The following is a 26,962-nucleotide window of genomic DNA, read 5'->3' on the forward strand; positions in this document are numbered from 1 at the left end:
GTGGCATGGGAATAGACTGCAGCAGGCGTGGCGGGCAGGGCGGGGTGCATGTGCCCAACACCACCAACCCCCATCCACCCACCCACCCATCCTTTTCCAATAGAGGCGGCCGTGCCTGCAGTCGCACGGAAATCCAACAGGGGGCAACCTCCAGCTTAGCTGTCGAGCGGGAAACGTGGTGAGGCCTCACCCTGAAATATAGGCCAAGTCCCCATGGACAGATACGGGAAGAAAAACACAATGGTGGCTGCTTACCTTGCTGAGCAGGAGTGAAAGTGGCGTCAGCGGCGTTGGCAACATGGCACAACGGCCGGGCGAGGAACAACGCGGAGCGAGCAACAACCTACGAAGGAAAGGAGAGCATGGTCAAGCAGCTGTAAAAAGTTTTCCTTCTTTTATAACAATATTGACTATAGTAATAACATATGGTTCAAAAAAGAAACAAAATCTGTTTTTTGTTTTTCGAATCTCCCCGAGGGGAGCTGCACCGATCCTGGAAGCACTGCGATACCAGGTCGATGCGCGGAGTGGACGGAGCAAGCTCTCGTTCCATCTCCCTGTTCCAAAAATCAATTTAATATTTGGTCCCCAGATAGGGGACGTATCAGATATTAAACTGATAAGAACAGAAACTACACTGGATCTTAGCCAAAAGGCCGAGAAGCGATAACCGGTAAACTCCCGCTCCTGCTCCATTCTTCCTCGGACTCTCTCTTCTTCTTCAAAATGGTGTTGGGTGACTGAGCTTAGGTGTGAAGAGTGGCCGGCAAACTTTGAGCAACACAATATTTTTTACCAGAACATCTAACCAAGATGAAAAGCCATCTCCGTAACACCCCCCTTCCCTTTGGCTGAGGTAACACGATCACAGCTTTTGCATTTTCGGGTGCTTAATCAACGGGCGCGCAGGATCTCAATGGAGCGCAGAATCGGTCCTGCAGCTGCCAAGTAAAGTCTGGGGTTTGCTAAGGCTGGTTCCCGGCAATAAGTCGTAGGAGACAGGCAGGGTGGCATGGGAATAGACTGCAGCAGGCGTGGCGGGCAGGGCGGGGTGCATGTGCCCAACACCACCAACCCCCATCCACCCACCCATCCTTTTCCAATAGAGGCGGCCGTGCCTGCAGTCGCACGGAAATCCAACAGGGGGCAACCTCCAGCTTAGCTGTCGAGCGGGAAACGTGGTGAGGCCTCACCCTGAAATATAGGCCAAGTCCCCATGGACAGATACGGGAAGAAAAACACAATGGTGGCTGCTTACCTTGCTGAGCAGGAGTGAAAGTGGCGTCAGCGGCGTTGGCAACATGGCACAACGGCCGGGCGAGGAACAACGCGGAGCGAGCAACAACCTACGAAGGAAAGGAGAGCATGGTCAAGCAGCTGTAAAAAGTTTTCCTTCTTTTATAACAATATTGACTATAGTAATAACATATGGTTCAAAAAAGAAACAAAATCTGTTTTTTGTTTTTCGAATCTCCCCGAGGGGAGCTGCACCGATCCTGGAAGCACTGCGATACCAGGTCGATGCGCGGAGTGGACGGAGCAAGCTCTCGTTCCATCTCCCTGTTCCAAAAATCAATTTAATATTTGGTCCCCAGATAGGGGACGTATCAGATATTAAACTGATAAGAACAGAAACTACACTGGATCTTAGCCAAAAGGCCGAGAAGCGATAACCGGTAAACTCCCGCTCCTGCTCCATTCTTCCTCGGACTCTCTCTTCTTCTTCAAAATGGTGTTGGGTGACTGAGCTTAGGTGTGAAGAGTGGCCGGCAAACTTTGAGCAACACAATATTTTTTACCAGAACATCTAACCAAGATGAAAAGCCATCTCCGTAACACCCCCCTTCCCTTTGGCTGAGGTAACACGATCACAGCTTTTGCATTTTCGGGTGCTTAATCAACGGGCGCGCAGGATCTCAATGGAGCGCAGAATCGGTCCTGCAGCTGCCAAGTAAAGTCTGGGGTTTGCTAAGGCTGGTTCCCGGCAATAAGTCGTAGGAGACAGGCAGGGTGGCATGGGAATAGACTGCAGCAGGCGTGGCGGGCAGGGCGGGGTGCATGTGCCCAACACCACCAACCCCCATCCACCCACCCATCCTTTTCCAATGGAGGCGCCCGTGCCTGCAGTCGCACGGAAATCCAACAGGGGGCAACCTCCAGCTTAGCTGTCGAGCGGGAAACGTGGTGAGGCCTCACCCTGAAATATAGGCCAAGTCTCCATGGACAGATACGGGAAGAAAAACACAATGGTGGCTGCTTACCTTGCTGAGCAGGAGTGAAAGTGGCGTCAGCGGCGTTGGCAACATGGCACAACGGCCGGGCGAGGAACAACGCGGAGCGAGCAACAACCTACGAAGGAAAGGAGAGCATGGTCAAGCAGCTGTAAAAAGTTTTCCTTCTTTTATAACAATATTGACTACAGTAATAACATATGGCCCAAAAAAGAAACAAAATCTGTTTTTTGTTTTTCGAATCTCCCCGAGGGGAGCTGCACCGATCCTGGAAGCACTGCGATACCAGGTCGATGCGCGGAGTGGACGGAGCAAGTGGACGGAGCAAGCTCTCGTTCCATCTCCCTGTTCCAAAAATCAATTTAATATTTGGTCCCCAGATAGGGGACGTATCAGATATTAAACTGATAAGAACAGAAACTACACTGGATCTTAGCCAAAAGGCCGAGAAGCGATAACCGGTAAACTCCCGCTCCTGCTCCATTCTTCCTCGGACTCTCTCTTCTTCTTCAAAATGGTGTTGGGTGACTGAGCTTAGGTGTGAAGAGTGGCCGGCAAACTTTGAGCAACACAATATTTTTTACCAGAACATCTAACCAAGATGAAAAGCCATCTCCGTAACACCCCCCTTCCCTTTGGCTGAGGTAACACGATCACAGCTTTTGCATTTTCGGGTGCTTAATCAACGGGCGCGCAGGATCTCAATGGAGCGCAGAATCGGTCCTGCAGCTGCCAAGTAAAGTCTGGGGTTTGCTAAGGCTGGTTCCCGGCAATAAGTCGTAGGAGACAGGCAGGGTGGCATGGGAATAGACTGCAGCAGGCGTGGCGGGCAGGGCGGGGTGCATGTGCCCAACACCACCAACCCCCATCCACCCACCCATCCTTTTCCAATGGAGGCGCCCGTGCCTGCAGTCGCACGGAAATCCAACAGGGGGCAACCTCCAGCTTAGCTGTCGAGCGGGAAACGTGGTGAGGCCTCACCCTGAAATATAGGCCAAGTCTCCATGGACAGATACGGGAAGAAAAACACAATGGTGGCTGCTTACCTTGCTGAGCAGGAGTGAAAGTGGCGTCAGCGGCGTTGGCAACATGGCACAACGGCCGGGCGAGGAACAACGCGGAGCGAGCAACAACCTACGAAGGAAAGGAGAGCATGGTCAAGCAGCTGTAAAAAGTTTTCCTTCTTTTATAACAATATTGACTACAGTAATAACATATGGCCCAAAAAAGAAACAAAATCTGTTTTTTGTTTTTCGAATCTCCCCGAGGGGAGCTGCACCGATCCTGGAAGCACTGCGATACCAGGTCGATGCGCGGAGTGGACGGAGCAAGCTCTCGTTCCATCTCCCTGTTCCAAAAATCAATTTAATATTTGGTCCCCAGATAGGGGACGTATCAGATATTAAACTGATAAGAACAGAAACTACACTGGATCTTAGCCAAAAGGCCGAGAAGCGATAACCGGTAAACTCCCGCTCCTGCTCCATTCTTCCTCGGACTCTCTCTTCTTCTTCAAAATGGTGTTGGGTGACTGAGCTTAGGTGTGAAGAGTGGCCGGCAAACTTTGAGCAACACAATATTTTTTACCAGAACATCTAACCAAGATGAAAAGCCATCTCCGTAACACCCCCCTTCCCTTTGGCTGAGGTAACACGATCACAGCTTTTGCATTTTCGGGTGCTTAATCAACGGGCGCGCAGGATCTCAATGGAGCGCAGAATCGGTCCTGCAGCTGCCAAGTAAAGTCTGGGGTTTGCTAAGGCTGGTTCCCGGCAATAAGTCGTAGGAGACAGGCAGGGTGGCATGGGAATAGACTGCAGCAGGCGTGGCGGGCAGGGCGGGGTGCATGTGCCCAACACCACCAACCCCCATCCACCCACCCATCCTTTTCCAATGGAGGCGCCCGTGCCTGCAGTCGCACGGAAATCCAACAGGGGGCAACCTCCAGCTTAGCTGTCGAGCGGGAAACGTGGTGAGGCCTCACCCTGAAATATAGGCCAAGTCTCCATGGACAGATACGGGAAGAAAAACACAATGGTGGCTGCTTACCTTGCTGAGCAGGAGTGAAAGTGGCGTCAGCGGCGTTGGCAACATGGCACAACGGCCGGGCGAGGAACAACGCGGAGCGAGCAACAACCTACGAAGGAAAGGAGAGCATGGTCAAGCAGCTGTAAAAAGTTTTCCTTCTTTTATAACAATATTGACTATAGTAATAACATATGGTTCAAAAAAGAAACAAAATCTGTTTTTTGTTTTTCGAATCTCCCCGAGGGGAGCTGCACCGATCCTGGAAGCACTGCGATACCAGGTCGATGCGCGGAGTGGACGGAGCAAGCTCTCGTTCCATCTCCCTGTTCCAAAAATCAATTTAATATTTGGTCCCCAGATAGGGGACGTATCAGATATTAAACTGATAAGAACAGAAACTACACTGGATCTTAGCCAAAAGGCCGAGAAGCGATAACCGGTAAACTCCCGCTCCTGCTCCATTCTTCCTCGGACTCTCTCTTCTTCTTCAAAATGGTGTTGGGTGACTGAGCTTAGGTGTGAAGAGTGGCCGGCAAACTTTGAGCAACACAATATTTTTTACCAGAACATCTAACCAAGATGAAAAGCCATCTCCGTAACACCCCCCTTCCCTTTGGCTGAGGTAACACGATCACAGCTTTTGCATTTTCGGGTGCTTAATCAACGGGCGCGCAGGATCTCAATGGAGCGCAGAATCGGTCCTGCAGCTGCCAAGTAAAGTCTGGGGTTTGCTAAGGCTGGTTCCCGGCAATAAGTCGTAGGAGACAGGCAGGGTGGCATGGGAATAGACTGCAGCAGGCGTGGCGGGCAGGGCGGGGTGCATGTGCCCAACACCACCAACCCCCATCCACCCACCCATCCTTTTCCAATGGAGGCGCCCGTGCCTGCAGTCGCACGGAAATCCAACAGGGGGCAACCTCCAGCTTAGCTGTCGAGCGGGAAACGTGGTGAGGCCTCACCCTGAAATATAGGCCAAGTCTCCATGGACAGATACGGGAAGAAAAACACAATGGTGGCTGCTTACCTTGCTGAGCAGGAGTGAAAGTGGCGTCAGCGGCGTTGGCAACATGGCACAACGGCCGGGCGAGGAACAACGCGGAGCGAGCAACAACCTACGAAGGAAAGGAGAGCATGGTCAAGCAGCTGTAAAAAGTTTTCCTTCTTTTATAACAATATTGACTACAGTAATAACATATGGCCCAAAAAAGAAACAAAATCTGTTTTTTGTTTTTCGAATCTCCCCGAGGGGAGCTGCACCGATCCTGGAAGCACTGCGATACCAGGTCGATGCGCGGAGTGGACGGAGCAAGTGGACGGAGCAAGCTCTCGTTCCATCTCCCTGTTCCAAAAATCAATTTAATATTTGGTCCCCAGATAGGGGACGTATCAGATATTAAACTGATAAGAACAGAAACTACACTGGATCTTAGCCAAAAGGCCGAGAAGCGATAACCGGTAAACTCCCGCTCCTGCTCCATTCTTCCTCGGACTCTCTCTTCTTCTTCAAAATGGTGTTGGGTGACTGAGCTTAGGTGTGAAGAGTGGCCGGCAAACTTTGAGCAACACAATATTTTTTACCAGAACATCTAACCAAGATGAAAAGCCATCTCCGTAACACCCCCCTTCCCTTTGGCTGAGGTAACACGATCACAGCTTTTGCATTTTCGGGTGCTTAATCAACGGGCGCGCAGGATCTCAATGGAGCGCAGAATCGGTCCTGCAGCTGCCAAGTAAAGTCTGGGGTTTGCTAAGGCTGGTTCCCGGCAATAAGTCGTAGGAGACAGGCAGGGTGGCATGGGAATAGACTGCAGCAGGCGTGGCGGGCAGGGCGGGGTGCATGTGCCCAACACCACCAACCCCCATCCACCCACCCATCCTTTTCCAATGGAGGCGCCCGTGCCTGCAGTCGCACGGAAATCCAACAGGGGGCAACCTCCAGCTTAGCTGTCGAGCGGGAAACGTGGTGAGGCCTCACCCTGAAATATAGGCCAAGTCTCCATGGACAGATACGGGAAGAAAAACACAATGGTGGCTGCTTACCTTGCTGAGCAGGAGTGAAAGTGGCGTCAGCGGCGTTGGCAACATGGCACAACGGCCGGGCGAGGAACAACGCGGAGCGAGCAACAACCTACGAAGGAAAGGAGAGCATGGTCAAGCAGCTGTAAAAAGTTTTCCTTCTTTTATAACAATATTGACTACAGTAATAACATATGGCCCAAAAAAGAAACAAAATCTGTTTTTTGTTTTTCGAATCTCCCCGAGGGGAGCTGCACCGATCCTGGAAGCACTGCGATACCAGGTCGATGCGCGGAGTGGACGGAGCAAGCTCTCGTTCCATCTCCCTGTTCCAAAAATCAATTTAATATTTGGTCCCCAGATAGGGGACGTATCAGATATTAAACTGATAAGAACAGAAACTACACTGGATCTTAGCCAAAAGGCCGAGAAGCGATAACCGGTAAACTCCCGCTCCTGCTCCATTCTTCCTCGGACTCTCTCTTCTTCTTCAAAATGGTGTTGGGTGACTGAGCTTAGGTGTGAAGAGTGGCCGGCAAACTTTGAGCAACACAATATTTTTTACCAGAACATCTAACCAAGATGAAAAGCCATCTCCGTAACACCCCCCTTCCCTTTGGCTGAGGTAACACGATCACAGCTTTTGCATTTTCGGGTGCTTAATCAACGGGCGCGCAGGATCTCAATGGAGCGCAGAATCGGTCCTGCAGCTGCCAAGTAAAGTCTGGGGTTTGCTAAGGCTGGTTCCCGGCAATAAGTCGTAGGAGACAGGCAGGGTGGCATGGGAATAGACTGCAGCAGGCGTGGCGGGCAGGGCGGGGTGCATGTGCCCAACACCACCAACCCCCATCCACCCACCCATCCTTTTCCAATGGAGGCGCCCGTGCCTGCAGTCGCACGGAAATCCAACAGGGGGCAACCTCCAGCTTAGCTGTCGAGCGGGAAACGTGGTGAGGCCTCACCCTGAAATATAGGCCAAGTCTCCATGGACAGATACGGGAAGAAAAACACAATGGTGGCTGCTTACCTTGCTGAGCAGGAGTGAAAGTGGCGTCAGCGGCGTTGGCAACATGGCACAACGGCCGGGCGAGGAACAACGCGGAGCGAGCAACAACCTACGAAGGAAAGGAGAGCATGGTCAAGCAGCTGTAAAAAGTTTTCCTTCTTTTATAACAATATTGACTACAGTAATAACATATGGCCCAAAAAAGAAACAAAATCTGTTTTTTGTTTTTCGAATCTCCCCGAGGGGAGCTGCACCGATCCTGGAAGCACTGCGATACCAGGTCGATGCGCGGAGTGGACGGAGCAAGCTCTCGTTCCATCTCCCTGTTCCAAAAATCAATTTAATATTTGGTCCCCAGATAGGGGACGTATCAGATATTAAACTGATAAGAACAGAAACTACACTGGATCTTAGCCAAAAGGCCGAGAAGCGATAACCGGTAAACTCCCGCTCCTGCTCCATTCTTCCTCGGACTCTCTCTTCTTCTTCAAAATGGTGTTGGGTGACTGAGCTTAGGTGTGAAGAGTGGCCGGCAAACTTTGAGCAACACAATATTTTTTACCAGAACATCTAACCAAGATGAAAAGCCATCTCCGTAACACCCCCCTTCCCTTTGGCTGAGGTAACACGATCACAGCTTTTGCATTTTCGGGTGCTTAATCAACGGGCGCGCAGGATCTCAATGGAGCGCAGAATCGGTCCTGCAGCTGCCAAGTAAAGTCTGGGGTTTGCTAAGGCTGGTTCCCGGCAATAAGTCGTAGGAGACAGGCAGGGTGGCATGGGAATAGACTGCAGCAGGCGTGGCGGGCAGGGCGGGGTGCATGTGCCCAACACCACCAACCCCCATCCACCCACCCACCCATCCTTTTCCAATAGAGGCGGCCGTGCCTGCAGTCGCACGGAAATCCAACAGGGGGCAACCTCCAGCTTAGCTGTCGAGCGGGAAACGTGGTGAGGCCTCACCCTGAAATATAGGCCAAGTCCCCATGGACAGATACGGGAAGAAAAACACAATGGTGGCTGCTTACCTTGCTGAGCAGGAGTGAAAGTGGCGTCAGCGGCGTTGGCAACATGGCACAACGGCCGGGCGAGGAACAACGCGGAGCGAGCAACAACCTACGAAGGAAAGGAGAGCATGGTCAAGCAGCTGTAAAAAGTTTTCCTTCTTTTATAACAATATTGACTATAGTAATAACATATGGTTCAAAAAAGAAACAAAATCTGTTTTTTGTTTTTCGAATCTCCCCGAGGGGAGCTGCACCGATCCTGGAAGCACTGCGATACCAGGTCGATGCGCGGAGTGGACGGAGCAAGCTCTCGTTCCATCTCCCTGTTCCAAAAATCAATTTAATATTTGGTCCCCAGATAGGGGACGTATCAGATATTAAACTGATAAGAACAGAAACTACACTGGATCTTAGCCAAAAGGCCGAGAAGCGATAACCGGTAAACTCCCGCTCCTGCTCCATTCTTCCTCGGACTCTCTCTTCTTCTTCAAAATGGTGTTGGGTGACTGAGCTTAGGTGTGAAGAGTGGCCGGCAAACTTTGAGCAACACAATATTTTTTACCAGAACATCTAACCAAGATGAAAAGCCATCTCCGTAACACCCCCCTTCCCTTTGGCTGAGGTAACACGATCACAGCTTTTGCATTTTCGGGTGCTTAATCAACGGGCGCGCAGGATCTCAATGGAGCGCAGAATCGGTCCTGCAGCTGCCAAGTAAAGTCTGGGGTTTGCTAAGGCTGGTTCCCGGCAATAAGTCGTAGGAGACAGGCAGGGTGGCATGGGAATAGACTGCAGCAGGCGTGGCGGGCAGGGCGGGGTGCATGTGCCCAACACCACCAACCCCCATCCACCCACCCATCCTTTTCCAATGGAGGCGCCCGTGCCTGCAGTCGCACGGAAATCCAACAGGGGGCAACCTCCAGCTTAGCTGTCGAGCGGGAAACGTGGTGAGGCCTCACCCTGAAATATAGGCCAAGTCTCCATGGACAGATACGGGAAGAAAAACACAATGGTGGCTGCTTACCTTGCTGAGCAGGAGTGAAAGTGGCGTCAGCGGCGTTGGCAACATGGCACAACGGCCGGGCGAGGAACAACGCGGAGCGAGCAACAACCTACGAAGGAAAGGAGAGCATGGTCAAGCAGCTGTAAAAAGTTTTCCTTCTTTTATAACAATATTGACTACAGTAATAACATATGGCCCAAAAAAGAAACAAAATCTGTTTTTTGTTTTTCGAATCTCCCCGAGGGGAGCTGCACCGATCCTGGAAGCACTGCGATACCAGGTCGATGCGCGGAGTGGACGGAGCAAGCTCTCGTTCCATCTCCCTGTTCCAAAAATCAATTTAATATTTGGTCCCCAGATAGGGGACGTATCAGATATTAAACTGATAAGAACAGAAACTACACTGGATCTTAGCCAAAAGGCCGAGAAGCGATAACCGGTAAACTCCCGCTCCTGCTCCATTCTTCCTCGGACTCTCTCTTCTTCTTCAAAATGGTGTTGGGTGACTGAGCTTAGGTGTGAAGAGTGGCCGGCAAACTTTGAGCAACACAATATTTTTTACCAGAACATCTAACCAAGATGAAAAGCCATCTCCGTAACACCCCCCTTCCCTTTGGCTGAGGTAACACGATCACAGCTTTTGCATTTTCGGGTGCTTAATCAACGGGCGCGCAGGATCTCAATGGAGCGCAGAATCGGTCCTGCAGCTGCCAAGTAAAGTCTGGGGTTTGCTAAGGCTGGTTCCCGGCAATAAGTCGTAGGAGACAGGCAGGGTGGCATGGGAATAGACTGCAGCAGGCGTGGCGGGCAGGGCGGGGTGCATGTGCCCAACACCACCAACCCCCATCCACCCACCCATCCTTTTCCAATAGAGGCGGCCGTGCCTGCAGTCGCACGGAAATCCAACAGGGGGCAACCTCCAGCTTAGCTGTCGAGCGGGAAACGTGGTGAGGCCTCACCCTGAAATATAGGCCAAGTCCCCATGGACAGATACGGGAAGAAAAACACAATGGTGGCTGCTTACCTTGCTGAGCAGGAGTGAAAGTGGCGTCAGCGGCGTTGGCAACATGGCACAACGGCCGGGCGAGGAACAACGCGGAGCGAGCAACAACCTACGAAGGAAAGGAGAGCATGGTCAAGCAGCTGTAAAAAGTTTTCCTTCTTTTATAACAATATTGACTACAGTAATAACATATGGCCCAAAAAAGAAACAAAATCTGTTTTTTGTTTTTCGAATCTCCCCGAGGGGAGCTGCACCGATCCTGGAAGCACTGCGATACCAGGTCGATGCGCGGAGTGGACGGAGCAAGCTCTCGTTCCATCTCCCTGTTCCAAAAATCAATTTAATATTTGGTCCCCAGATAGGGGACGTATCAGATATTAAACTGATAAGAACAGAAACTACACTGGATCTTAGCCAAAAGGCCGAGAAGCGATAACCGGTAAACTCCCGCTCCTGCTCCATTCTTCCTCGGACTCTCTCTTCTTCTTCAAAATGGTGTTGGGTGACTGAGCTTAGGTGTGAAGAGTGGCCGGCAAACTTTGAGCAACACAATATTTTTTACCAGAACATCTAACCAAGATGAAAAGCCATCTCCGTAACACCCCCCTTCCCTTTGGCTGAGGTAACACGATCACAGCTTTTGCATTTTCGGGTGCTTAATCAACGGGCGCGCAGGATCTCAATGGAGCGCAGAATCGGTCCTGCAGCTGCCAAGTAAAGTCTGGGGTTTGCTAAGGCTGGTTCCCGGCAATAAGTCGTAGGAGACAGGCAGGGTGGCATGGGAATAGACTGCAGCAGGCGTGGCGGGCAGGGCGGGGTGCATGTGCCCAACACCACCAACCCCCATCCACCCACCCATCCTTTTCCAATGGAGGCGCCCGTGCCTGCAGTCGCACGGAAATCCAACAGGGGGCAACCTCCAGCTTAGCTGTCGAGCGGGAAACGTGGTGAGGCCTCACCCTGAAATATAGGCCAAGTCTCCATGGACAGATACGGGAAGAAAAACACAATGGTGGCTGCTTACCTTGCTGAGCAGGAGTGAAAGTGGCGTCAGCGGCGTTGGCAACATGGCACAACGGCCGGGCGAGGAACAACGCGGAGCGAGCAACAACCTACGAAGGAAAGGAGAGCATGGTCAAGCAGCTGTAAAAAGTTTTCCTTCTTTTATAACAATATTGACTACAGTAATAACATATGGCCCAAAAAAGAAACAAAATCTGTTTTTTGTTTTTCGAATCTCCCCGAGGGGAGCTGCACCGATCCTGGAAGCACTGCGATACCAGGTCGATGCGCGGAGTGGACGGAGCAAGTGGACGGAGCAAGCTCTCGTTCCATCTCCCTGTTCCAAAAATCAATTTAATATTTGGTCCCCAGATAGGGGACGTATCAGATATTAAACTGATAAGAACAGAAACTACACTGGATCTTAGCCAAAAGGCCGAGAAGCGATAACCGGTAAACTCCCGCTCCTGCTCCATTCTTCCTCGGACTCTCTCTTCTTCTTCAAAATGGTGTTGGGTGACTGAGCTTAGGTGTGAAGAGTGGCCGGCAAACTTTGAGCAACACAATATTTTTTACCAGAACATCTAACCAAGATGAAAAGCCATCTCCGTAACACCCCCCTTCCCTTTGGCTGAGGTAACACGATCACAGCTTTTGCATTTTCGGGTGCTTAATCAACGGGCGCGCAGGATCTCAATGGAGCGCAGAATCGGTCCTGCAGCTGCCAAGTAAAGTCTGGGGTTTGCTAAGGCTGGTTCCCGGCAATAAGTCGTAGGAGACAGGCAGGGTGGCATGGGAATAGACTGCAGCAGGCGTGGCGGGCAGGGCGGGGTGCATGTGCCCAACACCACCAACCCCCATCCACCCACCCACCCATCCTTTTCCAATAGAGGCGGCCGTGCCTGCAGTCGCACGGAAATCCAACAGGGGGCAACCTCCAGCTTAGCTGTCGAGCGGGAAACGTGGTGAGGCCTCACCCTGAAATATAGGCCAAGTCCCCATGGACAGATACGGGAAGAAAAACACAATGGTGGCTGCTTACCTTGCTGAGCAGGAGTGAAAGTGGCGTCAGCGGCGTTGGCAACATGGCACAACGGCCGGGCGAGGAACAACGCGGAGCGAGCAACAACCTACGAAGGAAAGGAGAGCATGGTCAAGCAGCTGTAAAAAGTTTTCCTTCTTTTATAACAATATTGACTATAGTAATAACATGTGGTTCAAAAAAGAAACAAAATCTGTTTTTTGTTTTTCGAATCTCCCCGAGGGGAGCTGCACCGATCCTGGAAGCACTGCGATACCAGGTCGATGCGCGGAGTGGACGGAGCAAGCTCTCGTTCCATCTCCCTGTTCCAAAAATCAATTTAATATTTGGTCCCCAGATAGGGGACGTATCAGATATTAAACTGATAAGAACAGAAACTACACTGGATCTTAGCCAAAAGGCCGAGAAGCGATAACCGGTAAACTCCCGCTCCTGCTCCATTCTTCCTCGGACTCTCTCTTCTTCTTCAAAATGGTGTTGGGTGACTGAGCTTAGGTGTGAAGAGTGGCCGGCAAACTTTGAGCAACACAATATTTTTTACCAGAACATCTAACCAAGATGAAAAGCCATCTCCGTAACACCCCCCTTCCCTTTGGCTGAGGTAACACGATCACAGCTTTTGCATTTTCGGGTGCTTAATCAACGGGCGCGCAGGATCTCAATGGAGCGCAGAATCGGTCCTGCAGCTGCCAAGTAAAGTCTGGGGTTTGCTAAGGCTGGTTCCCGGCAATAAGTCGTAGGAGACAGGCAGGGTGGCATGGGAATAGACTGCAGCAGGCGTGGCGGGCAGGGCGGGGTGCATGTGCCCAACACCACCAACCCCCATCCACCCACCCATCCTTTTCCAATGGAGGCGCCCGTGCCTGCAGTCGCACGGAAATCCAACAGGGGGCAACCTCCAGCTTAGATGTCGAGCGGGAAACGTGGTGAGGCCTCACCCTGAAATATAGGCCAAGTCTCCATGGACAGATACGGGAAGAAAAACACAATGGTGGCTGCTTACCTTGCTGAGCAGGAGTGAAAGTGGCGTCAGCGGCGTTGGCAACATGGCACAACGGCCGGGCGAGGAACAACGCGGAGCGAGCAACAACCTACGAAGGAAAGGAGAGCATGGTCAAGCAGCTGTAAAAAGTTTTCCTTCTTTTATAACAATATTGACTACAGTAATAACATATGGCCCAAAAAAGAAACAAAATCTGTTTTTTGTTTTTCGAATCTCCCCGAGGGGAGCTGCACCGATCCTGGAAGCACTGCGATACCAGGTCGATGCGCGGAGTGGACGGAGCAAGCTCTCGTTCCATCTCCCTGTTCCAAAAATCAATTTAATATTTGGTCCCCAGATAGGGGACGTATCAGATATTAAACTGATAAGAACAGAAACTACACTGGATCTTAGCCAAAAGGCCGAGAAGCGATAACCGGTAAACTCCCGCTCCTGCTCCATTCTTCCTCGGACTCTCTCTTCTTCTTCAAAATGGTGTTGGGTGACTGAGCTTAGGTGTGAAGAGTGGCCGGCAAACTTTGAGCAACACAATATTTTTTACCAGAACATCTAACCAAGATGAAAAGCCATCTCCGTAACACCCCCCTTCCCTTTGGCTGAGGTAACACGATCACAGCTTTTGCATTTTCGGGTGCTTAATCAACGGGCGCGCAGGATCTCAATGGAGCGCAGAATCGGTCCTGCAGCTGCCAAGTAAAGTCTGGGGTTTGCTAAGGCTGGTTCCCGGCAATAAGTCGTAGGAGACAGGCAGGGTGGCATGGGAATAGACTGCAGCAGGCGTGGCGGGCAGGGCGGGGTGCATGTGCCCAACACCACCAACCCCCATCCACCCACCCATCCTTTTCCAATAGAGGCGGCCGTGCCTGCAGTCGCACGGAAATCCAACAGGGGGCAACCTCCAGCTTAGCTGTCGAGCGGGAAACGTGGTGAGGCCTCACCCTGAAATATAGGCCAAGTCCCCATGGACAGATACGGGAAGAAAAACACAATGGTGGCTGCTTACCTTGCTGAGCAGGAGTGAAAGTGGCGTCAGCGGCGTTGGCAACATGGCACAACGGCCGGGCGAGGAACAACGCGGAGCGAGCAACAACCTACGAAGGAAAGGAGAGCATGGTCAAGCAGCTGTAAAAAGTTTTCCTTCTTTTATAACAATATTGACTACAGTAATAACATATGGCCCAAAAAAGAAACAAAATCTGTTTTTTGTTTTTCGAATCTCCCCGAGGGGAGCTGCACCGATCCTGGAAGCACTGCGATACCAGGTCGATGCGCGGAGTGGACGGAGCAAGCTCTCGTTCCATCTCCCTGTTCCAAAAATCAATTTAATATTTGGTCCCCAGATAGGGGACGTATCAGATATTAAACTGATAAGAACAGAAACTACACTGGATCTTAGCCAAAAGGCCGAGAAGCGATAACCGGTAAACTCCCGCTCCTGCTCCATTCTTCCTCGGACTCTCTCTTCTTCTTCAAAATGGTGTTGGGTGACTGAGCTTAGGTGTGAAGAGTGGCCGGCAAACTTTGAGCAACACAATATTTTTTACCAGAACATCTAACCAAGATGAAAAGCCATCTCCGTAACACCCCCCTTCCCTTTGGCTGAGGTAACACGATCACAGCTTTTGCATTTTCGGGTGCTTAATCAACGGGCGCGCAGGATCTCAATGGAGCGCAGAATCGGTCCTGCAGCTGCCAAGTAAAGTCTGGGGTTTGCTAAGGCTGGTTCCCGGCAATAAGTCGTAGGAGACAGGCAGGGTGGCATGGGAATAGACTGCAGCAGGCGTGGCGGGCAGGGCGGGGTGCATGTGCCCAACACCACCAACCCCCATCCACCCACCCATCCTTTTCCAATGGAGGCGCCCGTGCCTGCAGTCGCACGGAAATCCAACAGGGGGCAACCTCCAGCTTAGCTGTCGAGCGGGAAACGTGGTGAGGCCTCACCCTGAAATATAGGCCAAGTCTCCATGGACAGATACGGGAAGAAAAACACAATGGTGGCTGCTTACCTTGCTGAGCAGGAGTGAAAGTGGCGTCAGCGGCGTTGGCAACATGGCACAACGGCCGGGCGAGGAACAACGCGGAGCGAGCAACAACCTACGAAGGAAAGGAGAGCATGGTCAAGCAGCTGTAAAAAGTTTTCCTTCTTTTATAACAATATTGACTACAGTAATAACATATGGCCCAAAAAAGAAACAAAATCTGTTTTTTGTTTTTCGAATCTCCCCGAGGGGAGCTGCACCGATCCTGGAAGCACTGCGATACCAGGTCGATGCGCGGAGTGGACGGAGCAAGTGGACGGAGCAAGCTCTCGTTCCATCTCCCTGTTCCAAAAATCAATTTAATATTTGGTCCCCAGATAGGGGACGTATCAGATATTAAACTGATAAGAACAGAAACTACACTGGATCTTAGCCAAAAGGCCGAGAAGCGATAACCGGTAAACTCCCGCTCCTGCTCCATTCTTCCTCGGACTCTCTCTTCTTCTTCAAAATGGTGTTGGGTGACTGAGCTTAGGTGTGAAGAGTGGCCGGCAAACTTTGAGCAACACAATATTTTTTACCAGAACATCTAACCAAGATGAAAAGCCATCTCCGTAACACCCCCCTTCCCTTTGGCTGAGGTAACACGATCACAGCTTTTGCATTTTCGGGTGCTTAATCAACGGGCGCGCAGGATCTCAATGGAGCGCAGAATCGGTCCTGCAGCTGCCAAGTAAAGTCTGGGGTTTGCTAAGGCTGGTTCCCGGCAATAAGTCGTAGGAGACAGGCAGGGTGGCATGGGAATAGACTGCAGCAGGCGTGGCGGGCAGGGCGGGGTGCATGTGCCCAACACCACCAACCCCCATCCACCCACCCACCCATCCTTTTCCAATAGAGGCGGCCGTGCCTGCAGTCGCACGGAAATCCAACAGGGGGCAACCTCCAGCTTAGCTGTCGAGCGGGAAACGTGGTGAGGCCTCACCCTGAAATATAGGCCAAGTCCCCATGGACAGATACGGGAAGAAAAACACAATGGTGGCTGCTTACCTTGCTGAGCAGGAGTGAAAGTGGCGTCAGCGGCGTTGGCAACATGGCACAACGGCCGGGCGAGGAACAACGCGGAGCGAGCAACAACCTACGAAGGAAAGGAGAGCATGGTCAAGCAGCTGTAAAAAGTTTTCCTTCTTTTATGACAATATTGACTACAGTAATAACATATGGCCCAAAAAAGAAACAAAATCTGTTTTTTGTTTTTCGAATCTCCCCGAGGGGAGCTGCACCGATCCTGGAAGCACTGCGATACCAGGTCGATGCGCGGAGTGGACGGAGCAAGCTCTCGTTCCATCTCCCTGTTCCAAAAATCAATTTAATATTTGGTCCCCAGATAGGGGACGTATCAGATATTAAACTGATAAGAACAGAAACTACACTGGATCTTAGCCAAAAGGCCGAGAAGCGATAACCGGTAAACTCCCGCTCCTGCTCCATTCTTCCTCGGACTCTCTCTTCTTCTTCAAAATGGTGTTGGGTGACTGAGCTTAGGTGTGAAGAGTGGCCGGCAAACTTTGAGCAACACAATATTTTTTACCAGAACATCTAACCAAGATGAAAAGCCATCTCCGTAACACCCCCCTTCCCTTTGGCTGAGGTAACACGATCACAGCTTTTGCATTTTCGGGTGCTTAATCAACGGGCGCGCAGGATCTCAATGGAGCGCAGAATCGGTCCTGCAGCTGCCAAGTAAAGTCTGGGGTTTGCTAAGGCTGGTTCCCGGCAATAAGTCGTAGGAGACAGGCAGGGTGGCATGGGAATAGACTGCAGCAGGCGTGGCGGGCAGGGCGGGGTGCATGTGCCCAACACCACCAACCCCCATCCACCCACCCATCCTTTTCCAATGGAGGCGCCCGTGCCTGCAGTCGCACGGAAATCCAACAGGGGGCAACCTCCAGCTTAGATGTCGAGCGGGAAACGTGGTGAGGCCTCACCCTGAAATATAGGCCAAGTCTCCATGGACAGATACGGGAAGAAAAACACAATGGTGGCTGCTTACCTTGCTGAGCAGGAGTGAAAGTGGCGTCAGCGGCGTTGGCAACATGGCACAACGGCCGGGCGAGGAACAACGCGGAGCGAGCAACAACCTACGAAGGAAAGGAGAGCATGGTCAAGCAGCTGTAAAAAGTTTTCCTTCTTTTATAACAATATTGACTACAGTAATAACACATGGCCCAAAAAAGAAACAAAATCTGTTTTTTGTTTTTCGAATCTCCCCGAGGGGAGCTGCACCGATCCTGGAAGCACTGCGATACCAGGTCGATGCGCGGAGTGGACGGAGCAAGCTCTCGTTCCATCTCCCTGTTCCAAAAATCAATTTAATATTTGGTCCCCAGATAGGGGACGTATCAGATATTAAACTGATAAGAACAGAAACTACACTGGATCTTAGCCAAAAGGCCGAGAAGCGATAACCGGTAAACTCCCGCTCCTGCTCCATTCTTCCTCGGACTCTCTCTTCTTCTTCAAAATGGTGTTGGGTGACTGAGCTTAGGTGTGAAGAGTGGCCGGCAAACTTTGAGCAACACAATATTTTTTACCAGAACATCTAACCAAGATGAAAAGCCATCTCCGTAACACCCCCCTTCCCTTTGGCTGAGGTAACACGATCACAGCTTTTGCATTTTCGGGTGCTTAATCAACGGGCGCGCAGGATCTCAATGGAGCGCAGAATCGGTCCTGCAGCTGCCAAGTAAAGTCTGGGGTTTGCTAAGGCTGGTTCCCGGCAATAAGTCGTAGGAGACAGGCAGGGTGGCATGGGAATAGACTGCAGCAGGCGTGGCGGGCAGGGCGGGGTGCATGTGCCCAACACCACCAACCCCCATCCACCCACCCATCCTTTTCCAATAGAGGCGGCCGTGCCTGCAGTCGCACGGAAATCCAACAGGGGGCAACCTCCAGCTTAGCTGTCGAGCGGGAAACGTGGTGAGGCCTCACCCTGAAATATAGGCCAAGTCCCCATGGACAGATACGGGAAGAAAAACACAATGGTGGCTGCTTACCTTGCTGAGCAGGAGTGAAAGTGGCGTCAGCGGCGTTGGCAACATGGCACAACGGCCGGGCGAGGAACAACGCGGAGCGAGCAACAACCTACGAAGGAAAGGAGAGCATGGTCAAGCAGCTGTAAAAAGTTTTCCTTCTTTTATAACAATATTGACTACAGTAATAACATATGGCCCAAAAAAGAAACAAAATCTGTTTTTTGTTTTTCGAATCTCCCCGAGGGGAGCTGCACCGATCCTGGAAGCACTGCGATACCAGGTCGATGCGCGGAGTGGACGGAGCAAGCTCTCGTTCCATCTCCCTGTTCCAAAAATCAATTTAATATTTGGTCCCCAGATAGGGGACGTATCAGATATTAAACTGATAAGAACAGAAACTACACTGGATCTTAGCCAAAAGGCCGAGAAGCGATAACCGGTAAACTCCCGCTCCTGCTCCATTCTTCCTCGGACTCTCTCTTCTTCTTCAAAATGGTGTTGGGTGACTGAGCTTAGGTGTGAAGAGTGGCCGGCAAACTTTGAGCAACACAATATTTTTTACCAGAACATCTAACCAAGATGAAAAGCCATCTCCGTAACACCCCCCTTCCCTTTGGCTGAGGTAACACGATCACAGCTTTTGCATTTTCGGGTGCTTAATCAACGGGCGCGCAGGATCTCAATGGAGCGCAGAATCGGTCCTGCAGCTGCCAAGTAAAGTCTGGGGTTTGCTAAGGCTGGTTCCCGGCAATAAGTCGTAGGAGACAGGCAGGGTGTCATGGGAATAGACTGCAGCAGGCGTGGCGGGCAGGGCGGGGTGCATGTGCCCAACACCACCAACCCCCATCCACCCACCCATCCTTTTCCAATGGAGGCGCCCGTGCCTGCAGTCGCACGGAAATCCAACAGGGGGCAACCTCCAGCTTAGCTGTCGAGCGGGAAACGTGGTGAGGCCTCACCCTGAAATATAGGCCAAGTCTCCATGGACAGATACGGGAAGAAAAACACAATGGTGGCTGCTTACCTTGCTGAGCAGGAGTGAAAGTGGCGTCAGCGGCGTTGGCAACATGGCACAACGGCCGGGCGAGGAACAACGCGGAGCGAGCAACAACCTACGAAGGAAAGGAGAGCATGGTCAAGCAGCTGTAAAAAGTTTTCCTTCTTTTATAACAATATTGACTACAGTAATAACATATGGCCCAAAAAAGAAACAAAATCTGTTTTTTGTTTTTCGAATCTCCCCGAGGGGAGCTGCACCGATCCTGGAAGAACTGCGATACCAGGTCGATGCGCGGAGTGGACGGAGCAAGCTCTCGTTCCATCTCCCTGTTCCAAAAATCAATTTAATATTTGGTCCCCAGATAGGGGACGTATCAGATATTAAACTGATAAGAACAGAAACTACACTGGATCTTAGCCAAAAGGCCGAGAAGCGATAACCGGTAAACTCCCGCTCCTGCTCCATTCTTCCTCGGACTCTCTCTTCTTCTTCAAAATGGTGTTGGGTGACTGAGCTTAGGTGTGAAGAGTGGCCGGCAAACTTTGAGCAACACAATATTTTTTACCAGAACATCTAACCAAGATGAAAAGCCATCTCCGTAACACCCCCCTTCCCTTTGGCTGAGGTAACACGATCACAGCTTTTGCATTTTCGGGTGCTTAATCAACGGGCGCGCAGGATCTCAATGGAGCGCAGAATCGGTCCTGCAGCTGCCAAGTAAAGTCTGGGGTTTGCTAAGGCTGGTTCCCGGCAATAAGTCGTAGGAGACAGGCAGGGTGGCATGGGAATAGACTGCAGCAGGCGTGGCGGGCAGGGCGGGGTGCATGTGCCCAACACCACCAACCCCCATCCACCCACCCATCCTTTTCCAATAGAGGCGGCCGTGCCTGCAGTCGCACGGAAATCCAACAGGGGGCAACCTCCAGCTTAGCTGTCGAGCGGGAAACGTGGTGAGGCCTCACCCTGAAATATAGGCCAAGTCCCCATGGACAGATACGGGAAGAAAAACACAATGGTGGCTGCTTACCTTGCTGAGCAGGAGTGAAAGTGGCGTCAGCGGCGTTGGCAACATGGCACAACGGCCGGGCGAGGAACAACGCGGAGCGAGCAACAACCTACGAAGGAAAGGAGAGCATGGTCAAGCAGCTGTAAAAAGTTTTCCTTCTTTTATAACAATATTGACTATAGTAATAACATATGGTCCAAAAAAGAAACAAAATCTGTTTTTTGTTTTTCGAATCTCCCCGAGGGGAGCTGCACCGATCCTGGAAGCACTGCGATACCAGGTCGATGCGCGGAGTGGACGGAGCAAGCTCTCGTTCCATCTCCCTGTTCCAAAAATCAATTTAATATTTGGTCCCCAGATAGGGGACGTATCAGATATTAAACTGATAAGAACAGAAACTACACTGGATCTTAGCCAAAAGGCCGAGAAGCGATAACCGGTAAACTCCCGCTCCTGCTCCATTCTTCCTCGGACTCTCTCTTCTTCTTCAAAATGGTGTTGGGTGACTGAGCTTAGGTGTGAAGAGTGGCCGGCAAACTTTGAGCAACACAATATTTTTTACCAGAACATCTAACCAAGATGAAAAGCCATCTCCGTAACACCCCCCTTCCCTTTGGCTGAGGTAACACGATCACAGCTTTTGCATTTTCGGGTGCTTAATCAACGGGCGCGCAGGATCTCAATGGAGCGCAGAATCGGTCCTGCAGCTGCCAAGTAAAGTCTGGGGTTTGCTAAGGCTGGTTCCCGGCAATAAGTCGTAGGAGACAGGCAGGGTGGCATGGGAATAGACTGCAGCAGGCGTGGCGGGCAGGGCGGGGTGCATGTGCCCAACACCACCAACCCCCATCCACCCACCCACCCATCCTTTTCCAATAGAGGCGGCCGTGCCTGCAGTCGCACGGAAATCCAACAGGGGGCAACCTCCAGCTTAGCTGTCGAGCGGGAAACGTGGTGAGGCCTCACCCTGAAATATAGGCCAAGTCTCCATGGACAGATACGGGAAGAAAAACACAATGGTGGCTGCTTACCTTGCTGAGCAGGAGTGAAAGTGGCGTCAGCGGCGTTGGCAACATGGCACAACGGCCGGGCGAGGAACAACGCGGAGCGAGCAACAACCTACGAAGGAAAGGAGAGCATGGTCAAGCAGCTGTAAAAAGTTTTCCTTCTTTTATAACAATATTGACTATAGTAATAACATATGGTCCAAAAAAGAAACAAAATCTGTTTTTTGTTTTTCGAATCTCCCCGAGGGGAGCTGCACCGATCCTGGAAGCACTGCGATACCAGGTCGATGCGCGGAGTGGACGGAGCAAGCTCTCGTTCCATCTCCCTGTTCCAAAAATCAATTTAATATTTGGTCCCCAGATAGGGGACGTATCAGATATTAAACTGATAAGAACAGAAACTACACTGGATCTTAGCCAAAAGGCCGAGAAGCGATAACCGGTAAACTCCCGCTCCTGCTCCATTCTTCCTCGGACTCTCTCTTCTTCTTCAAAATGGTGTTGGGTGACTGAGCTTAGGTGTGAAGAGTGGCCGGCAAACTTTGAGCAACACAATATTTTTTACCAGAACATCTAACCAAGATGAAAAGCCATCTCCGTAACACCCCCCTTCCCTTTGGCTGAGGTAACACGATCACAGCTTTTGCATTTTCGGGTGCTTAATCAACGGGCGCGCAGGATCTCAATGGAGCGCAGAATCGGTCCTGCAGCTGCCAAGTAAAGTCTGGGGTTTGCTAAGGCTGGTTCCCGGCAATAAGTCGTAGGAGACAGGCAGGGTGGCATGGGAATAGACTGCAGCAGGCGTGGCGGGCAGGGCGGGGTGCATGTGCCCAACACCACCAACCCCCATCCACCCACCCATCCTTTTCCAATAGAGGCGGCCGTGCCTGCAGTCGCACGGAAATCCAACAGGGGGCAACCTCCAGCTTAGCTGTCGAGCGGGAAACGTGGTGAGGCCTCACCCTGAAATATAGGCCAAGTCCCCATGGACAGATACGGGAAGAAAAACACAATGGTGGCTGCTTCCCTTGCTGAGCAGGAGTGAAAGTGGCGTCAGCGGCGTTGGCAACATGGCACAACGGCCGGGCGAGGAACAACGCGGAGCGAGCAACAACCTACGAAGGAAAGGAGAGCATGGTCAAGCAGCTGTAAAAAGTTTTCCTTCTTTTATAACAATATTGACTATAGTAATAACATATGGTCCAAAAAAGAAACAAAATCTGTTTTTTGTTTTTCGAATCTCCCCGAGGGGAGCTGCACCGATCCTGGAAGCACTGCGATACCAGGTCGATGCGCGGAGTGGACGGAGCAAGCTGTCTTTCCATCTCCCTGTTCCAAAAATCAATTTAATATTTGGTCCCCAGATAGGGGACGTATCAGATATTAAACTGATAAGAACAGAAACTACACTGGATCTTAGCCAAAAGGCCGAGAAGCGATAACCGGTAAACTCCCGCTCCTGCTCCATTCTTCCTCGGACTCTCTCTTCTTCTTCAAAATGGTGTTGGGTGACTGAGCTTAGGTGTGAAGAGTGGCCGGCAAACTTTGAGCAACACAATATTTTTTACCAGAACATCTAACCAAGATGAAAAGCCATCTCCGTAACACCCCCCTTCCCTTTGGCTGAGGTAACACGATCACAGCTTTTGCATTTTCGGGTGCTTAATCAACGGGCGCGCAGGATCTCAATGGAGCGCAGAATCGGTCCTGCAGCTGCCAAGTAAAGTCTGGGGTTTGCTAAGGCTGGTTCCCGGCAATAAGTCGTAGGAGACAGGCAGGGTGGCATGGGAATAGACTGCAGCAGGCGTGGCGGGCAGGGCGGGGTGCATGTGCCCAACACCACCAACCCCCATCCACCCACCCATCCTTTTCCAATAGAGGCGGCCGTGCCTGCAGTCGCACGGAAATCCAACAGGGGGCAACCTCCAGCTTAGCTGTCGAGCGGGAAACGTGGTGAGGCCTCACCCTGAAATATAGGCCAAGTCCCCATGGACAGATACGGGAAGAAAAACACAATGGTGGCTGCTTCCCTTGCTGAGCAGGAGTGAAAGTGGCGTCAGCGGCGTTGGCAACATGGCACAACGGCCGGGCGAGGAACAACACGGAGCGAGCAACAACCTACGAAGGAAAGGAGAGCATGGTCAAGCAGCTGTAAAAAGTTTTCCTTCTTTTATAACAATATTGACTACAGTAATAACATATGGCCCAAAAAAGAAACAAAATCTGTTTTTTGTTTTTCGAATCTCCCCGAGGGGAGCTGCACCGATCCTGGAAGCACTGCGATACCAGGTCGATGCGCGGAGTGGACGGAGCAAGCTCTCGTTCCATCTCCCTGTTCCAAAAATCAATTTAACATTTGGTCCCCAGATAGGGGACGTATCAGATATTAAACTGATAAGAACAGAAACTACACTGGATCTTAGCCAAAAGGCCGAGAAGCGATAACCGGTAAACTCCCGCTCCTGCTCCATTCTTCCTCGGACTCTCTCTTCATCTTCAAAATCGTGTTGGGTGACTGAGCTTAGGTGTGAAGAGTGGCCGGCAAACTTTGAGCAACACAATATTTTTTACCAGAACATCTAACCAAGATGAAAAGCCATCTCCGTAACACCCCCCTTCCCTTTGGCTGAGGTAACACGATCACAGCTTTTGCATTTTCGGGTGCTTAATCAACGGGCGCGCAGGATCTCAATGGAGCGCAGAATCGGTCCTGCAGCTGCCAAGTAAAGTCTGGGGTTTGCTAAGGCTGGTTCCCGGCAATAAGTCGTAGGAGACAGGCAGGGTGGCATGGGAATAGACTGCAGCAGGCGTGGCGGGCAGGGCGGGGTGCATGTGCCCAACACCACCAACCCCCATCCACCCACCCATCCTTTTCCAATAGAGGCGGCCGTGCCTGCAGTCGCACGGAAATCCAACAGGGGGCAACCTCCAGCTTAGCTGTCGAGCGGGAAACGTGGTGAGGCCTCACCCTGAAATATAGGCCAAGTCCCCATGGACAGATACGGGAAGAAAAACACAATGGTGGCTGCTTACCTTGCTGAGCAGGAGTGAAAGTGGCGTCAGCGGCGTTGGCAACATGGCACAACGGCCGGGCGAGGAACAACGCGGAGCGAGCAACAACCTACGAAGGAAAGGAGAGCATGGTCAAGCAGCTGTAAAAAGTTTTCCTTCTTTTATAACAATATTGACTACAGTAATAACATATGGCCCAAAAAAGAAACAAAATCTGTTTTTTGTTTTTCGAATCTCCCCGAGGGGAGCTGCACCGATCCTGGAAGCACTGCGATACCAGGTCGATGCGCGGAGTGGACGGAGCAAGCTCTCGTTCCATCTCCCTGTTCCAAAAATCAATTTAACATTTGGTCCCCAGATAGGGGACGTATCAGATATTAAACTGATAAGAACAGAAACTACACTGGATCTTAGCCAAAAGGCCGAGAAGCGATAACCGGTAAACTCCCGCTCCTGCTCCATTCTTCCTCGGACTCTCTCTTCTTCTTCAAAATGGTGTTGGGTGACTGAGCTTAGGTGTGAAGAGTGGCCGGCAAACTTTGAGCAACACAATATTTTTTACCAGAACATCTAACCAAGATGAAAAGCCATCTCCGTAACACCCCCCTTCCCTTTGGCTGAGGTAACACGATCACAGCTTTTGCATTTTCGGGTGCTTAATCAACGGGCGCGCAGGATCTCAATGGAGCGCAGAATCGGTCCTGCAGCTGCCAAGTAAAGTCTGGGGTTTGCTAAGGCTGGTTCCCGGCAATAAGTCGTAGGAGACAGGCAGGGTGGCATGGGAATAGACTGCAGCAGGCGTGGCGGGCAGGGCGGGGTGCATGTGCCCAACACCACCAACCCCCATCCACCCACCCATCCTTTTCCAATAGAGGCGGCCGTGCCTGCAGTCGCACGGAAATCCAACAGGGGGCAACCTCCAGCTTAGCTGTCGAGCGGGAAACGTGGTGAGGCCTCACCCTGAAATATAGGCCAAGTCCCCATGGACAGATACGGGAAGAAAAACACAATGGTGGCTGCTTACCTTGCTGAGCAGGAGTGAAAGTGGCGTCAGCGGCGTTGGCAACATGGCACAACGGCCGGGCGAGGAACAACGCGGAGCGAGCAACAACCTACGAAGGAAAGGAGAGCATGGTCAAGCAGCTGTAAAAAGTTTTCCTTCTTTTATAACAATATTGACTATAGTAATAACATATGGTTCAAAAAAGAAACAAAATCTGTTTTTTGTTTTTCGAATCTCCCCGAGGGGAGCTGCACCGATCCTGGAAGCACTGCGATACCAGGTCGATGCGCGGAGTGGACGGAGCAAGCTCTCGTTCCATCTCCCTGTTCCAAAAATCAATTTAACATTTGGTCCCCAGATAGGGGACGTATCAGATATTAAACTGATAAGAACAGAAACTACACTGGATCTTAGCCAAAAGGCCGAGAAGCGATAACCGGTAAACTCCCGCTCCTGCTCCATTCTTCCTCGGACTCTCTCTTCTTCTTCAAAATGGTGTTGGGTGACTGAGCTTAGGTGTGAAGAGTGGCCGGCAAACTTTGAGCAACACAATATTTTTTACCAGAACATCTAACCAAGATGAAAAGCCATCTCCGTAACACCCCCCTTCCCTTTGGCTGAGGTAACACGATCACAGCTTTTGCATTTTCGGGTGCTTAATCAACGGGCGCGCAGGATCTCAATGGAGCGCAGAATCGGTCCTGCAGCTGCCAAGTAAAGTCTGGGGTTTGCTAAGGCTGGTTCCCGGCAATAAGTCGTAGGAGACAGGCAGGGTGGCATGGGAATAGACTGCAGCAGGCGTGGCGGGCAGGGCGGGGTGCATGTGCCCAACACCACCAACCCCCATCCACCCACCCATCCTTTTCCAATAGAGGCGGCCGTGCCTGCAGTCGCACGGAAATCCAACAGGGGGCAACCTCCAGCTTAGCTGTCGAGCGGGAAACGTGGTGAGGCCTCACCCTGAAATATAGGCCAAGTCCCCATGGACAGATACGGGAAGAAAAACACAATGGTGGCTGCTTACCTTGCTGAGCAGGAGTGAAAGTGGCGTCAGCGGCGTTGGCAACATGGCACAACGGCCGGGCGAGGAACAACGCGGAGCGAGCAACAACCTACGAAGGAAAGGAGAGCATGGTCAAGCAGCTGTAAAAAGTTTTCCTTCTTTTATAACAATATTGACTATAGTAATAACATATGGTTCAAAAAAGAAACAAAATCTGTTTTTTGTTTTTCGAATCTCCCCGAGGGGAGCTGCACCGATCCTGGAAGCACTGCGATACCAGGTCGATGCGCGGAGTGGACGGAGCAAGCTCTCGTTCCATCTCCCTGTTCCAAAAATCAATTTAATATTTGGTCCCCAGATAGGGGACGTATCAGATATTAAACTGATAAGAACAGAAACTACACTGGATCTTAGCCAAAAGGCCGAGAAGCGATAACCGGTAAACTCCCGCTCCTGCTCCATTCTTCCTCGGACTCTCTCTTCTTCTTCAAAATGGTGTTGGGTGACTGAGCTTAGGTGTGAAGAGTGGCCGGCAAACTTTGAGCAACACAATATTTTTTACCAGAACATCTAACCAAGATG

At 51.3% G+C, this 26,962-nt stretch overlaps 23 non-coding genes and 4 pseudogenes across 23 annotated transcripts; all 27 read right to left on the bottom strand.

Annotated features, from left to right (window-relative positions):
• Positions 1 to 477: 477 nt before the first annotated feature.
• Positions 478 to 668, bottom strand: LOC137311946 (U2 spliceosomal RNA). Its single transcript, XR_010960618.1, has one exon. It is a non-coding gene; the product is annotated as a U2 spliceosomal RNA (small nuclear RNA).
• Positions 669 to 1,480: 812 nt separating this feature from the next.
• Positions 1,481 to 1,671, bottom strand: LOC137311948 (U2 spliceosomal RNA). The gene has a single exon (XR_010960620.1). It is a non-coding gene; the product is annotated as a U2 spliceosomal RNA (small nuclear RNA).
• An 812-nt stretch (positions 1,672 to 2,483) lies between these two features.
• Positions 2,484 to 2,687, bottom strand: LOC137311840 (U2 spliceosomal RNA; annotated as a pseudogene).
• Positions 2,688 to 3,499: 812 nt separating this feature from the next.
• Positions 3,500 to 3,690, bottom strand: LOC137311950 (U2 spliceosomal RNA). Its single transcript, XR_010960621.1, has one exon. It is a non-coding gene; the product is annotated as a U2 spliceosomal RNA (small nuclear RNA).
• An 812-nt stretch (positions 3,691 to 4,502) lies between these two features.
• Positions 4,503 to 4,693, bottom strand: LOC137311951 (U2 spliceosomal RNA). The gene has a single exon (XR_010960622.1). It is a non-coding gene; the product is annotated as a U2 spliceosomal RNA (small nuclear RNA).
• Positions 4,694 to 5,505: 812 nt separating this feature from the next.
• On the bottom strand, positions 5,506 to 5,709 carry LOC137311841 (U2 spliceosomal RNA; annotated as a pseudogene).
• Positions 5,710 to 6,521: 812 nt separating this feature from the next.
• LOC137311952 (U2 spliceosomal RNA) lies at positions 6,522 to 6,712 on the bottom strand. Its single transcript, XR_010960623.1, has one exon. It is a non-coding gene; the product is annotated as a U2 spliceosomal RNA (small nuclear RNA).
• Positions 6,713 to 7,524: 812 nt separating this feature from the next.
• Positions 7,525 to 7,715, bottom strand: LOC137311953 (U2 spliceosomal RNA). Its single transcript, XR_010960624.1, has one exon. It is a non-coding gene; the product is annotated as a U2 spliceosomal RNA (small nuclear RNA).
• Positions 7,716 to 8,531: 816 nt separating this feature from the next.
• Positions 8,532 to 8,722, bottom strand: LOC137311954 (U2 spliceosomal RNA). The gene has a single exon (XR_010960625.1). It is a non-coding gene; the product is annotated as a U2 spliceosomal RNA (small nuclear RNA).
• An 812-nt stretch (positions 8,723 to 9,534) lies between these two features.
• Positions 9,535 to 9,725, bottom strand: LOC137311955 (U2 spliceosomal RNA). The gene has a single exon (XR_010960626.1). It is a non-coding gene; the product is annotated as a U2 spliceosomal RNA (small nuclear RNA).
• An 812-nt stretch (positions 9,726 to 10,537) lies between these two features.
• On the bottom strand, positions 10,538 to 10,728 carry LOC137311956 (U2 spliceosomal RNA). The gene has a single exon (XR_010960627.1). It is a non-coding gene; the product is annotated as a U2 spliceosomal RNA (small nuclear RNA).
• An 812-nt stretch (positions 10,729 to 11,540) lies between these two features.
• LOC137311842 (U2 spliceosomal RNA) lies at positions 11,541 to 11,744 on the bottom strand (annotated as a pseudogene).
• An 816-nt stretch (positions 11,745 to 12,560) lies between these two features.
• On the bottom strand, positions 12,561 to 12,751 carry LOC137311957 (U2 spliceosomal RNA). The gene has a single exon (XR_010960628.1). It is a non-coding gene; the product is annotated as a U2 spliceosomal RNA (small nuclear RNA).
• An 812-nt stretch (positions 12,752 to 13,563) lies between these two features.
• Positions 13,564 to 13,754, bottom strand: LOC137311958 (U2 spliceosomal RNA). Its single transcript, XR_010960629.1, has one exon. It is a non-coding gene; the product is annotated as a U2 spliceosomal RNA (small nuclear RNA).
• An 812-nt stretch (positions 13,755 to 14,566) lies between these two features.
• Positions 14,567 to 14,757, bottom strand: LOC137311960 (U2 spliceosomal RNA). Its single transcript, XR_010960631.1, has one exon. It is a non-coding gene; the product is annotated as a U2 spliceosomal RNA (small nuclear RNA).
• An 812-nt stretch (positions 14,758 to 15,569) lies between these two features.
• LOC137311843 (U2 spliceosomal RNA) lies at positions 15,570 to 15,773 on the bottom strand (annotated as a pseudogene).
• An 816-nt stretch (positions 15,774 to 16,589) lies between these two features.
• LOC137311961 (U2 spliceosomal RNA) lies at positions 16,590 to 16,780 on the bottom strand. Its single transcript, XR_010960632.1, has one exon. It is a non-coding gene; the product is annotated as a U2 spliceosomal RNA (small nuclear RNA).
• An 812-nt stretch (positions 16,781 to 17,592) lies between these two features.
• On the bottom strand, positions 17,593 to 17,783 carry LOC137311962 (U2 spliceosomal RNA). The gene has a single exon (XR_010960633.1). It is a non-coding gene; the product is annotated as a U2 spliceosomal RNA (small nuclear RNA).
• Positions 17,784 to 18,595: 812 nt separating this feature from the next.
• On the bottom strand, positions 18,596 to 18,786 carry LOC137311963 (U2 spliceosomal RNA). Its single transcript, XR_010960634.1, has one exon. It is a non-coding gene; the product is annotated as a U2 spliceosomal RNA (small nuclear RNA).
• An 812-nt stretch (positions 18,787 to 19,598) lies between these two features.
• Positions 19,599 to 19,789, bottom strand: LOC137311930 (U2 spliceosomal RNA). The gene has a single exon (XR_010960602.1). It is a non-coding gene; the product is annotated as a U2 spliceosomal RNA (small nuclear RNA).
• An 812-nt stretch (positions 19,790 to 20,601) lies between these two features.
• Positions 20,602 to 20,792, bottom strand: LOC137311964 (U2 spliceosomal RNA). The gene has a single exon (XR_010960635.1). It is a non-coding gene; the product is annotated as a U2 spliceosomal RNA (small nuclear RNA).
• An 816-nt stretch (positions 20,793 to 21,608) lies between these two features.
• LOC137311784 (U2 spliceosomal RNA) lies at positions 21,609 to 21,799 on the bottom strand. Its single transcript, XR_010960540.1, has one exon. It is a non-coding gene; the product is annotated as a U2 spliceosomal RNA (small nuclear RNA).
• Positions 21,800 to 22,611: 812 nt separating this feature from the next.
• Positions 22,612 to 22,802, bottom strand: LOC137311818 (U2 spliceosomal RNA). Its single transcript, XR_010960573.1, has one exon. It is a non-coding gene; the product is annotated as a U2 spliceosomal RNA (small nuclear RNA).
• An 812-nt stretch (positions 22,803 to 23,614) lies between these two features.
• Positions 23,615 to 23,805, bottom strand: LOC137311803 (U2 spliceosomal RNA). The gene has a single exon (XR_010960558.1). It is a non-coding gene; the product is annotated as a U2 spliceosomal RNA (small nuclear RNA).
• Positions 23,806 to 24,617: 812 nt separating this feature from the next.
• LOC137311804 (U2 spliceosomal RNA) lies at positions 24,618 to 24,808 on the bottom strand. The gene has a single exon (XR_010960559.1). It is a non-coding gene; the product is annotated as a U2 spliceosomal RNA (small nuclear RNA).
• Positions 24,809 to 25,620: 812 nt separating this feature from the next.
• LOC137311805 (U2 spliceosomal RNA) lies at positions 25,621 to 25,811 on the bottom strand. The gene has a single exon (XR_010960560.1). It is a non-coding gene; the product is annotated as a U2 spliceosomal RNA (small nuclear RNA).
• Positions 25,812 to 26,623: 812 nt separating this feature from the next.
• LOC137311785 (U2 spliceosomal RNA) lies at positions 26,624 to 26,814 on the bottom strand. Its single transcript, XR_010960541.1, has one exon. It is a non-coding gene; the product is annotated as a U2 spliceosomal RNA (small nuclear RNA).
• Positions 26,815 to 26,962: the final 148 nt, after the last annotated feature.

The sequence above is a fragment of the Heptranchias perlo genome, unplaced genomic scaffold, assembly GCF_035084215.1.
Source record: "Heptranchias perlo isolate sHepPer1 unplaced genomic scaffold, sHepPer1.hap1 HAP1_SCAFFOLD_384, whole genome shotgun sequence".
NCBI lineage: Eukaryota > Metazoa > Chordata > Chondrichthyes > Hexanchiformes > Hexanchidae > Heptranchias > Heptranchias perlo.